Source organism: Rattus norvegicus, chromosome 1, assembly GCF_021556685.1.
Source record: "Rattus norvegicus strain SHRSP/BbbUtx chromosome 1, alternate assembly SHRSP_T2T, whole genome shotgun sequence".
NCBI lineage: Eukaryota > Metazoa > Chordata > Mammalia > Rodentia > Muridae > Rattus > Rattus norvegicus.
In genome coordinates this window covers 122,177,616-122,190,778 of record NC_141534.1, presented here as the reverse complement: position 1 = coordinate 122,190,778, position 13,163 = coordinate 122,177,616, and the positions used below count along the sequence as shown (strand labels likewise).

The window sequence follows — 13,163 nt, the reverse complement described above, 5'->3', positions numbered from 1 at the left end:
GAAGGCAGAGTAGGACTAATAGGTGTAGTAAGTTATGATTATGGGGGTTCTCCGATTGTGGCCAAAGCTATTAAGATTCTGGTGGTTTCCATGGGAAGAGTAAGGCCTTATTTTCTCTGTCTATCCGGCTGAACTGAGATTTACTTATTTTTGTAGACAACTTCCATTAAGCCATGTTAGTGGTCTCATTTGTTGTGTACCTCGTGCAAATTTCTTTGGATGGTTCTCAAGTGATGTACATACTACTGTAGTTTTCGGGATCAGATATTGGCTTCGTCCCATCTTAAGAACTTTGTTGCATGGTAACCTCCAGGAATTCGGTGATAGAATTGGGAAAATTATGTCCCCAAACAGTTCCTTGGAGGAAAAATATCTCTGATATGGATTGTGGGGGCAAATTTCTAGAGGACGGAAGGAGTGCTGAGAGAGCCCAAGTGTTCGATAAATTAAGAACTAACAACAATGCATCACAGTCTCCATGATTTTCAAGGAATCCAATAAAGTGGGGGAATGTGCTATTTGCTTTACTTTCAGGGACAGAGTCCCTGTCTCATACCGGACAAGGACGGCTTGCAGAGGATCTGAGTATGGAACATCAGATGAAGTTGGAAGAAGCCTAACATCGCCTGCCCTGATGTCATCAGTTGAAGCTCTCTTGCCTGAGGATATCTGAAGTGAAAGGTAAGAAACACTTGACTTTCCAAAGGAACTCAAAATGCTCAGGTGTTGATGGAGCTCGCAGGAGTTCCCAACCTTGAATCATGATCCTTTGGGACCTGGTTCAGGCTCACTGCCTGTGGCTACTCTTGTGATTGGAGAAGAGGCCCATTGGTTCGTGGTAAAGGATGTGAATGTCTTGAATTCTGTTCCCTCACCAAACCTGATCTATTTTGAGTATAGTAAGTGTCATGGCAGGGGTTACACCAGCGTGCTTGGATCGATGATGATTTCCAATATAACATTCCTTGGAAAGCTGAACAAAATGAGTGAAAACTCAATACCGCCACTATCATCGTGACAGAGGTCCAGCACCTGGGATCACAAATGTCACTGTGGGACTCACATGGCCTCCCTTCATCTTGCGAGACTTGGATCCAGTGAGAGAGCCTTCAGAATGTTCTTTGCTTGCCTAAATCACCAGAAATCATGGCCTAAATCAAGGCTTCACCATTTGCTCTAATGATAACATGCTTTCCAGTTGAGGAGATCATTGTCATTATCTTGGAAGTTAGCCCTACCAACTCCATCAACAATAATGTATAGTAGTTTGTGAGGCAAATGTAAGTTTAGCGGGGGCAGCATAGTGCAACCCTGTACACTGGATGTCAGGAAATGTGTTTCTGTCCCTGTCTGAACCTTCGCATGAATGATAACCCTTCTGTTTCATAAAACAGAGATACATAACGGGAAGGTTACAGGTGACATGTGGAATGAGGCAGTAGCAATTCTCAGGAACTATGGGAATGTGGACTCTTCCTGTGTGAAAACAAAGCTCTGTTTTCTTGAAAGACTGATTGTGGACATGGCATTTATGTTGGAAAGAGAGCATTGGAATTTAAAAGGTTGGCATGTATCCTTCTTGTCGGTGGATTCTAGAAGGACATGCTTTGAAATGTCCCAGGATTCATACCACCTTCATGGATGTATGGAGAACACCCATTTTAATCCTAGTTTCTATTTTTATTGTTGGGACATTTTTTGTCAGTCTATCCGGATAGATTGCCAGCAGTTCTTATGGATTGACTGTACCAAAATGGTCTGGACATACATCTCCACCTATTCTAGGATCTAAGAATGTGAGCATGCAAGTTTGTTTCTTACACATACTCCTTCTAGGAATTTTAGATTTGGTATGGCCGTAGAAGATAGGCATGGAGTGTCTGCGGGATTATATTTCCTTATGGTCTTGATGTGGCCTTGCTGAAGATTAACTTGGCATTTTGACTATGTGTTTTGGGGCTGATGGTAGTCTTGTTATCTTAGACATTGTTCTTTTCTCCAAGCAAATATCAACAAGTAATTGTGTTTCCATTTGATTATGAAAGTGAGCTGTATGCTTAGGATCATGCTGTTGATAAAAACATATATATTAGTGACTACAGGTTATGCTTGTGTTTGGTGACCTGAGAGGGTTTGAACAGACACTTTCTCTGTGGTGATCAATGTCACATACCACAGCAATAGCACTCACAGGAATTTAGTACCAGTCAAAACCTGAATAGGAGATATATGAGCATGGACAGAGACAGAGAGAAAGAACAATTGTTGAAGAGGCAAAGCATGTGTGAGACAGAGGAAGAGAGTAAGAGACAGAAAGAGAGAGAGAGGGGGAGGAAAGGGGGGGAAGTGAAAGAGGACAGTCTGATATTAAAGCAGATATCTTGATTGACAGAAATAAGGAATCCAAATAGAGAGAATGTGAATGAGAAACTGAGAAGCTAGGAGAGTCACTGCTAGTCAATTTCAGAGAGAAAGTGAAGAAGCGAGATAGAGAAAGAGTACATAAGAAGTCCATTCATCTAATGTGGATGAGAATCTTATATGATATTTGAATCGGTTCTCATCGAAGGCAGAGTAGGACTAATAGGTGTAGTATGTTATGATTATGGAGGGTGCTCCGATTGTGACCAAAGCTATTAAGATTCTGGTGGTTTCCAGGGAAGAGTAAGGCCTGATTTTCTCTGTCTATCCGGCTGAACTGAGATTTACTTATTTTTGTAGACAACTTCCATTAAGCCATGTTAGTGGTCTCATTCTGTTGTGTACCTCGTGCCAATTTCTTTGGATGTTTCTCAAGTTATGTACATACTACTGTAGTTTTCGGGATCAGATATTGGCTTCGTCCCATCTTAAGAACTTTGTTGCATGGTAACCTCCAGGAATTCGGTGGTAGAATTGGGAAAATTATGTCCCCAAACAGTTCCTTGGAGGAAAAATATCTCTGATATGGATTGTGAGGGCAAATTTCTAGAGGACGGAAGGAGTGCTGAGAGAGCCCAAGTGTTCGATAAATTAAGAACTAATAACAATGCATCACAGTCTCCATGATTTTCAAGGAATCCAATAAAGTGGGGGAATGTGCTATTTGCTTTACTATCAGGGACAGAGTCCCTGTCTCATACCGGACAAGGACGGCTTGCAGAGGAACTGAGTATGGAACATCAGATGAAGTTGGAAGAAGCCTAACATCGCCTGCCCTGATGTCATCAGTTGAAGCTCTCTTGCCTGAGGATACCTGAAGTGAAAGGTAAGAAACACTTGACTTTCCAAAGGAACTCAAAATGCTCAGGTGTTGATGGAGCTCGCAGGAGTTCCCAACCTTGAAACATGATCCTTTGGGACCTGGTTCAGGCTCACTGCCTGTGGCTACTCCTGTGATTGGAGAATAGGCCCATTGGTTCGTGGTAAAGGATGTGAATGTCTTGAATTCTGCTCCCTCACCAAACCTGATCTATTTTGAGTGTACTAAGTGTCATTGCAGGGTGTACACCAGCGTGCTTGGATCGATGATGATTTCCAATAAAACATTCCTTGGAAAGCTGAACAAAATGAGTGAAAACTCAATACCGCCACTATCATCGTGACTGAGGTCCAGCACCTGGGATCACAAATGTCACTGAGGGACTCACATGGCCTCCATTCATCTTGCGAGACTTGGATCCATTGAGAGAGCCTTCAGAATGTTCTTTGCTTGCCTAAATCACCAGAAATCATGGCCTAAATCAAGGCTTCACCTTTTGCTCTAGGGATAACATGCTTTCCAGTTGAGGATATCATTGTCATTATCTTGGAAGTTAGCCCTACCAACTCCATCAACAATAATGTATAGTAGGTTGTGATGCAAATGTAAGTTTAGCGCGGGCAGCATAGTGCAACCCTGTACACTGGATGTCAGGAAATGTGTTTCTGTCCCTGTCTGAACCTTCGCATGAATGATAACCCTTCTGTTTCATAAAACAGAGATACATAACGGGAAGGTTACAGGCGACATGTGGAATGAGGCAGTAGCAATTCTCAGGAACTATGGGAATGTGGACTCTTCCTGTGTGAAAACAAAGCTCTGTTTTCTTGAAAGACTGATTGTGGCCATGGCAATTAGTTTGGAAAGAGAGCCTTGGAATTTAAAAGGTTGGCATGTAGCCTTCTTGTCGGTGGATTCTAGAAGGACATGCTTTCAAATGTCCCAGGATTCATACCACCTTCATGGATGTATGGAGAACACCCATTTTAATCCTAGTATCTATTTTTATTGTTGGGATATTTTTTGTCAGTCTATCCGGGTAGTTTGCCAGCAGTTGTTATGGATTGACTGTACCAAAATGGTCTGGACATACATCTCCACCTATTCTAGGATCTAAGAATGTGATCATGCTAGTTTGTTTCTTACACATACTCCTTCTAGGAATTTTATATTTTGGTATGGCCGTAGAAGATAGGCATGAAGTGTCTGCGGGATTATCTTTCCTTATGGTCTTGATGTGGCCTTGCTGAAGATTAACTTGGCATTTTGGCTATGTGTTTTGGGGCTGATGGTAGTCCTGTTATCTTAGACATTGTTCTTTTCTCCAAGCAAATATCAACAAGAAATTGTGTTTCCATTTGATTATGAAAGTGAGCTGTATGCTTAGGATCATGCTGTTGATAATAAATATATCTAAGTGACAAGAGGTTATGCTTGTTTTTGTTGACCTGAGAGGGTTTGAACAGACACTTTCTCTGTGGTGATCAATGTCAGATACCACAGCAATAGCACTCACAGGAATTTAGTACCAGTCAAAACCTGAAGAGGAGATATATGAGCATGGACAGAGACAGAGAGAAAGAACAATTGTTGAAGAGGCTAAGCATGTGTGAGACAGAGGAAGACAGTAAGAGACAGAAAGAGAGAGAGGGGGGGGGAAGAGAGGGGGTGGGAAGTGAAAGAGGACACTGTGATATAAAGCAGATATCTTGATTGACAGAAATAAGGAAACCAAATAGAGAGAATGTGAGTGAGAAACTGAGAAGCTAGGAGAGTCACTGCTAGTCAATTTCAGAGAGAAAGTGAAGAAGCGAGATAGAGAAAGAGTACATAAGAAGTCCATTCCTCTAATGTGGATGAGAATATAATATGATATTTGAATCGGTTCTCAGCGAAGGCAGAGTAGGACTAATAGGTGTAGTAAGTTATGATTATGGAGGGTGCTCCGATTGTGGCCAAAGCTATTAAGATTCTGGTGGTTTCCATGGGAAGAGTAAGGCCTGATTTTCTCTGTCTATCCGGCTGAACTGAGATTTACTTATTTTTGTAGACAACTTCCATTAAGCCATGTTAGTGGTCTCATTTGTTGTGTACCTCGTGCCAATTTCTTTGGATGGTTCTCAAGTGATGTACATACTACTGTAGTTTTCGGGATCAGATATTGGCTTCGTCCCATCTTAAGAACTTTGTTGCATGGTAATCTCCAGGAATTCGGTGATAGAATTGGGAAAATTATGTCCCCAAACAGTTACTTGGAGGAAAAATATCTCTGATATGGATTGTGGGGGCAAATTTCTAGAGGACGGAAGGAGTGCTGAGAGAGCCCAAGTGTTCGATAAATTAAGAACTAACAACAATGCATCACAGTCTCCATGATTTTCAAGGAATCCAATAAAGTGGGGGAATGTGCTATTTGCTTTACTTTCAGGGACAGAGTCCCTGTCTCATACCGGACAAGGACGGCTTGCAGAGGATCTGAGTATGGAACATCAGATGAAGTTGGAAGAAGCCTAACATCGCCTGGCCTGATGTCATCAGTTGAAGCTCTCTTGCCTGAGGATACCTGAAGTGAAAGGTAAGAAACACTTGACTTTCCAAAGGAACTCAAAATGCTCAGGTGTTGATGGAGCTCGCAGGAGTTCCCAACCTTGAATCATGATCCTTTGGGACCTGGTTCAGGCTCACTGCCTGTGGCTACTCTTGTGATTGGAGAAGAGGCCCATTGGTTCGTGGTAAAGGATGTGAATGTCTTGAATTCTCTTCCCTCACGAAACCTGATCTATTTTGAGTATAGTAAGTGTCATGGCAGGGGTTACACCAGCGTGCTTGGATCGATGATGATTTCCAATATAACATTCCTTGGAAAGCTGAACAAAATGAGTGAAAACTCAATACCGCCACTATCATCGTGACAGAGGTCCAGCACCTGGGATCACAAATGTCACTGAGGGACTCACATGGCCTCCCTTCATCTTGCGAGACTTGGATCCAGTGAGAGAGCCTTCAGAATGTTCTTTGCTTGCCTAAATCACCAGAAATCATGGCCTAAATCAAGGCTTCACCATTTGCTCTAATGATAACATGCTTTCCAGTTGAGGAGATCATTGTCATTATCTTGGAAGTTAGCCCTACCAACTCCATCAACAATAATGTATAGTAGGTTGTGAGGCAAATGTAAGTTTAGCGGGGGAGGCATAGTGCAACACTGTACACTGGAATGTCAGGAAATGAGTTTCTGTCCCTGTCTGAACCTTCGCATGAATGATAACCCTTCTGTTTCATAAAACAGTGATACATAACGGGAACGTTACAGGCGACATGTGGAATGAGGCAGTAGCAATTCTCAGGAAATATGGGAATGTGGACTCTTACTGTGTGAAAACAAAGCTCTGTTTTCTTGAAAGACTGATTGTGGCCATGGCAATTAGTTTGCAAAGATAGCCTTGGAATTTAAAAGGTTGGCATGTAGCCTTCTTGTCGGTGGATTCTAGAAGGACATGCTTTCAAATGTCCCAGGATTCATACCACCTTCATGGATGTATGGAGAACACCCATTTTAATCCTAGTATCTAGTTTTATTGTTGGGACATTTTTTGTCAGTCTATCCGGGTAGTTTGCCAGCAGTTCTTATGGATTGACTGTACCAAAATGGTCTGGACATACATCTCCACCTATTCTAGGATCTAAGAATGTGAGCATGCAAGTTTGTTCCTTACACACAGTTCTTCTAGGAATTTTATATTTTGGTATGGCCGTAGAAGATAGGCATGGAGTGTCTGCGGGATTATCTTTCCTTATGGTCTTGAAGTGGCCTTGCTGAAGATTAACTTGGCATTTTGGCTATGTGTTTTAGGGCTGATGGTAGTCCTGTTATCTTAGACATTGTTCTTTTCTCCAAGCAAATATCAACAAGTAATTGTGTTTTCATTTGATTATGAAAGTGCGCTGTATGCTTAGGATCATGCTGTTGATAATAACATATATCTCAGTGACTACAGGTTATGCTTGTGTTTGGTGACCTGAGAGGGTTTGAACAGACACTTTCTCTGTTGTGATCAATGTCAGATACCACAGCCATAGCACTCACAGGAATTTAGTACCAGTCAAAACCTGAATAGGAGATATATGAGCATGGACAGAGACAGAGAGAAAGAACAATTGTTGAAGAGGCTAAGCATGTGTGAGACAGAGGAAGACAGTAAGAGACAGAAAGAGAGAGAGAGGGGGGGGAAGAGAAGGGGTGGGAGGTGAAAGAGGACACTGTGATATTAAAGCAGATACCTTGATTGACAGAAATAAGGAAACCAAATAGAGAGAATGTGAATGAGAAACTGAGAAGCTAGGAGAGTCACTGCTAGTCAATTTCAGAGAGAAAGTGAAGAAGCGAGATAGAGAAGGAGTACATAAGAAGTCCATTCATCTAATGTGGATCAGAATCTTATATGATATTTGAATCGGTTCTCATCGAAGGCAGAGTAGGACTAATAGGTGTAGTATGTTATGATTATGGAGGGTGCTCCGATTATGGCCAAAGCTATTAAGATTCTGGTGGTTTCCATGGGAAGAGTAAGGCCTGATTTTCTCTGTCTATCCGGCTGAACTGAGATTTACTTATTTTTGTAGACAACTTCCATTAAGCCATGTTAGTGGTCTCATTCTGTTGTGTACCTCGTGCCAATTTCTTTGGATGGTTCTCAAGTGATGTACATACTACTGTAGTTTTCGGGATCAGATATTGGCTTCGTCCCATCTTAAGAACTTTGTTGCATGGTAACCTCCAGGAATTCGGTGATAGAATTGGGAAAATTATGTCCCCAAAGAGTTCCTTGGAGGAAAAATATCTCTGATATGGATTGTGAGGGCAAATTTCTAGAGGACGGAAGGAGTGCTGAGAGAGCGCAAGTGTTCGATAAATTAAGAACTAACAACAATGCATCACAGTCTCCATGATTTTCAAGGAATCCAATAAAGTGGGGGAATGTGCTATTTGCTTTACTTTCAGGGACAGAGTCCCAGTCTCCTACCGGACAAGGACGGCTTGCAGAGGATCTGAGTATGGAACATCAGATGAAGTTGGAAGAAGCCTAACATCGCCTGCCCTGATGTCATCAGTTGAAGCTCTCTTGCCTGAGGATACCTGAAGTGAAAGGTAAGAAACACTTGACTTTCCAAAGGAACTCAAAATGCTCAGGTGTTGATGGAGCTCGCAGGAGTTCCCAACCTTGAATCATGATCCTTTGGGACCTGGTTCAGGCTCACTGCCTGTGGCTACTCCTTTGATTGGAGAATAGGCCCATTGGTTCGTGGTAAAGGATGTGAATGTCTTGAATTCTGCTCCCTCACCAAACCTGATCTATTTTGAGTGTACTAAGTGTCATGTCAGGGGGTACACCAGTGTGCTTGGAGCGATGATGATTTCCAATAAAACATTCCTTGGAAAGCTGAACAAAGTGAGTGAAAACTCAATACCGCCACTATCATCGTGACTGAGGTCCAGCACCTGGGATCACAAATGTCACTGAGGGACTCACATGGCCTCCATTCATCTTGCGAGACTTGGATCCAGTGAGAGAGCCTTCAGAATGTTCTTTGCTTGCCTAAATCACCAGAAATCATGGCCTAAATCAAGGCTTCACCATTTGCTCTAATGATAACATGCTTTCCAGTTGAGGAGATCATTGTCATTATCTTGGAAGTTAGCCCTACCAACTCCATCAACAATAATGTATAGTAGGTTGTGAGGCAAATGTAAGTTTAGCGGGGGCAGCATAGTGCAACACTGTACACTGGAATGTCAGGAAATGAGTTTCTGTCCCTGTCTGAACCTTCGCATGAATGATAACCCTTCTGTTTCATAAAACAGTGATACATAACGGGAACGTTACAGGCGACATGTGGAATGAGGCAGTAGCAATTCTCAGGAAATATGGGAATGTGGACTCTTACTGTGTGAAAACAAAGCTCTGTTTTCTTGAAAGACTGATTGTGGCCATGGCAATTAGTTTGCAAAGAGAGCCTTGGAATTTAAAAGGTTGGCATGTAGCCTTCTTGTCGGTGGATTCTAGAAGGACATGCTTTCAAATGTCCCAGGATTCATACCACCTTCATGGATGTATGGAGAACACCCATTTTAATCCTAGTATCTAGTTTTATTGTTGGGACATTTTTTGTCAGTCTATCCGGGTAGTTTGCCAGCAGTTCTTATGGATTGACTGTACCAAAATGGTCTGGACATACATCTCCACCTATTCTAGGATCTAAGAATGTGAGCATGCAAGTTTGTTCCTTACACACAGTTCTTCTAGGAATTTTATATTTTGGTATGGCCGAAGAAGATAGGCATGGAGTGTCTGCGGGATTATCTTTCCTTATGGTCTTGAAGTGGCCTTGCTGAAGATTAACTTGGCATTTTGGCTATGTGTTTTAGGGCTGATGGTAGTCCTGTTATCTTAGACATTGTTCTTTTCTCCAAGCAAATATCAACAAGTAATTGTGTTTTCATTTGATTATGAAAGTGCGCTGTATGCTTAGGATCATGCTGTTGATAATAACATATATCTCAGTGACTACAGGTTATGCTTGTGTTTGGTGACCTGACAGGGTTTGAACAGACACTTTCTCTGTTGTGATCAATGTCAGATACCACAGCCATAGCACTCACAGGAATTTAGTACCAGTCAAAACCTGAATAGGAGATATATGAGCATGGACAGAGACAGAGAGAAAGAACAATTGTTGAAGAGGCTAAGCATGTGTGAGACAGAGGAAGACAGTAAGAGACAGAAAGAGAGAGAGAGGGGGGGGAAGAGAGGGGGTGGGAGGTGAAAGAGGACACTGTGATATTAAAGCAGATATCTTGATTGACAGAAATAAGGAAACCAAATAGAGAGAATGTGAATGAGAAACTGAGAAGCTAGGAGAGTCACTGCTAGTCAATTTCAGAGAGAAAGTGAAGAAGCGAGATAGAGAAGGAGTACATAAGAAGTCCATTCATCTAATGTGGATCAGAATCTTATATGATATTTGAATCGGTTCTCATCGAAGGCAGAGTAGGACTAATAGGTGTAGTATGTTATGATTATGGAGGGTGCTCCGATTATGGCCAAAGCTATTAAGATTCTGGTGGTTTCCATGGGAAGAGTAAGGCCTGATTTTCTCTGTCTATCCGGCTGAACTGAGATTTACTTATTTTTGTAGACAACTTCCATTAAGCCATGTTAGTGGTCTCATTCTGTTGTGTACCTCGTGCCAATTTCTTTGGATGGTTCTCAAGTGATGTACATACTACTGTAGTTTTCGGGATCAGATATTGGCTTCGTCCCATCTTAAGAACTTTGTTGCATGGTAACCTCCAGGAATTCGGTGATAGAATTGGGAAAATTATGTCCCCAAAGAGTTCCTTGGAGGAAAAATATCTCTGATATGGATTGTGAGGGCAAATTTCTAGAGGACGGAAGGAGTGCTGAGAGAGCGCAAGTGTTCGATAAATTAAGAACTAACAACAATGCATCACAGTCTCCATGATTTTCAAGGAATCCAATAAAGTGGGGGAATGTGCTATTTGCTTTACTTTCAGGGACAGAGTCCCAGTCTCCTACCGGACAAGGACGGCTTGCAGAGGATCTGAGTATGGAACATCAGATGAAGTTGGAAGAAGCCTAACATCGCCTGCCCTGATGTCATCAGTTGAAGCTCTCTTGCCTGAGGATACCTGAAGTGAAAGGTAAGAAACACTTGACTTTCCAAAGGAACTCAAAATGCTCAGGTGTTGATGGAGCTCGCAGGAGTTCCCAACCTTGAATCATGATCCTTTGGGACCTGGTTCAGGCTCACTGCCTGTGGCTACTCCTTTGATTGGAGAATAGGCCCATTGGTTCGTGGTAAAGGATGTGAATGTCTTGAATTCTGCTCCCTCACCAAACCTGATCTATTTTGAGTGTACTAAGTGTCATGTCAGGGGGTACACCAGTGTGCTTGGAGCGATGATGATTTCCAATAAAACATTCCTTGGAAAGCTGAACAAAATGAGTGAAAACTCAATACCGCCACTATCATCGTGACTGAGGTCCAGCACCTGGGATCACAAATGTCACTGAGGGACTCACATGGCCTCCATTCATCTTGCGAGACTTGGATCCATTGAGAGAGCCTTCAGAATGTTCTTTGCTTGCCTAAATCACCAGAAATCATGGCCTAAATCAAGGCTTCACCTTTTGCTCTAATGATAACATGCTTTCCAGTTGAGGAGATCATTGTCATTATCTTGGAAGTTAGCCCTACCAACTCCATCAACAATAATGTATAGTAGGTTGTGAGGCAAATGTAAGTTTAGCGGGGGCAGCATAGTGCAACAATATACACTGGAATGTCAGGAAATGTGTTTCTGTCCCTGTCTGAACCTTCGCATGAATGATAACCCTTCTGTTTCATAAAACAGAGATACATAACGGGAAGGTTACAGGCGACATGTGGAATGAGGCAGTAGCAATTCTCAGGAACTATGGGAATGTGGACTCTTCCTGTGTGAAAACAAAGCTCTGTTTTCTTGAAAGACTGATTGTAGCCATGGCAATTAGGTTGGAAAGAGAGCCTTGGAATTTAAAAGGTTGGCATGTAGCCTTCTTGTCGGTGGATTCTAGAAGGACATGCTTTCAAATGTCCCAGGATTCATACCACCTTCATGGATGTATGGAGAACACCCATTTTAATCCTAGTTTCTATTTTTATTGTTGGGACATTTTTTGTCAGTCTATCCGGGTAGTTTGCCAGCAGTTGTTATGCATTGACTGTACCAAAATGGTCTGGACATACATCTCCACCTATTCTAGGATCTAAGAATGAGATCATGCAAGTTTGTTTCTTACACACACTCCTTCTAAGAATTTTATATTTTGGTATGGCCGTAGAAGATAGGCATGGAGTGTCTGCGGGATTATCTTTCCTTATGGTCTTGATGTGGCCTTCTGAAGATTAACATGGCATTTTGGCTATGTCTTTTGGGGCTGATGGTAGTCCTGTTATCTTAGACATTGTTCTTTTCTCCAAGCAAATATCAACAAGTAATTGTGTTTCCATTTGATTATGAAAGTGAGCTGTATGCTTAGGATCATGCTGTTGATAAAAACATATATATTAGTGACTACAGGTTATGCTTGTGTTTGGTGACCTGAGAGGGTTTGAACAGACACTTTCTCTGTGGTGATCAATGTCACATACCACAGCAATAGCACTCACAGGAATTTAGTACCAGTCAAAACCTGAATAGGAGATATATGAGCATGGACAGAGACAGAGAGAAAGAACAATTGTTGAAGAGGCAAAGCATGTGTGAGACAGAGGAAGAGAGTAAGAGACAGAAAGAGAGAGAGAGGGGGAGGAAAGGGGGGGAAGTGAAAGAGGACAGTCTGATATTAAAGCAGATATCTTGATTGACAGAAATAAGGAATCCAAATAGAGAGAATGTGAATGAGAAACTGAGAAGCTAGGAGAGTCACTGCTAGTCAATTTCAGAGAGAAAGTGAAGAAGCGAGATAGAGAAAGAGTACATAAGAAGTCCATTCATCTAATGTGGATGAGAATCTTATATGATATTTGAATCGGTTCTCATCGAAGGCAGAGTAGGACTAATAGGTGTAGTATGTTATGATTATGGAGGGTGCTCCGATTGTGGCCAAAGCTATTAAGATTCTGGTGGTTTCCAGGGAAGAGTAAGGCCTGATTTTCTCTGTCTATCCGGCTGAACTGAGATTTACTTATTTTTGTAGACAACTTCCATTAAGCCATGTTAGTGGTCTCATTCTGTTGTGTACCTCGTGCCAATTTCTTTGGATGGTTCTCAAGTGATGTACATACTACTGTAGTTTTCGGGATCAGATATTGGCTTCGTCCCATCTTAAGAACTTTGTTGCATGGTAACCTCCAG

General features: G+C 42.0%; 5 non-coding genes across 5 annotated transcripts; all 5 read left to right on the top strand.

Annotated features, from left to right (window-relative positions):
* The first annotated feature begins 934 nt into the window (after positions 1-934).
* Positions 935-1,027, top strand: LOC148007535 (small nucleolar RNA SNORD116). Its single transcript, XR_015655590.1, has one exon. It is a non-coding gene; the product is annotated as a small nucleolar RNA SNORD116 (small nucleolar RNA).
* Positions 1,028-3,500: 2,473 nt separating this feature from the next.
* LOC148007534 (small nucleolar RNA SNORD116) lies at positions 3,501-3,593 on the top strand. The gene has a single exon (XR_015656679.1). It is a non-coding gene; the product is annotated as a small nucleolar RNA SNORD116 (small nucleolar RNA).
* Positions 3,594-6,069: 2,476 nt separating this feature from the next.
* LOC148007533 (small nucleolar RNA SNORD116) lies at positions 6,070-6,162 on the top strand. The gene has a single exon (XR_015655587.1). It is a non-coding gene; the product is annotated as a small nucleolar RNA SNORD116 (small nucleolar RNA).
* Positions 6,163-8,643: 2,481 nt separating this feature from the next.
* On the top strand, positions 8,644-8,736 carry LOC148007532 (small nucleolar RNA SNORD116). Its single transcript, XR_015655634.1, has one exon. It is a non-coding gene; the product is annotated as a small nucleolar RNA SNORD116 (small nucleolar RNA).
* Positions 8,737-11,217: 2,481 nt separating this feature from the next.
* LOC148007531 (small nucleolar RNA SNORD116) lies at positions 11,218-11,310 on the top strand. The gene has a single exon (XR_015655609.1). It is a non-coding gene; the product is annotated as a small nucleolar RNA SNORD116 (small nucleolar RNA).
* Positions 11,311-13,163: the final 1,853 nt, after the last annotated feature.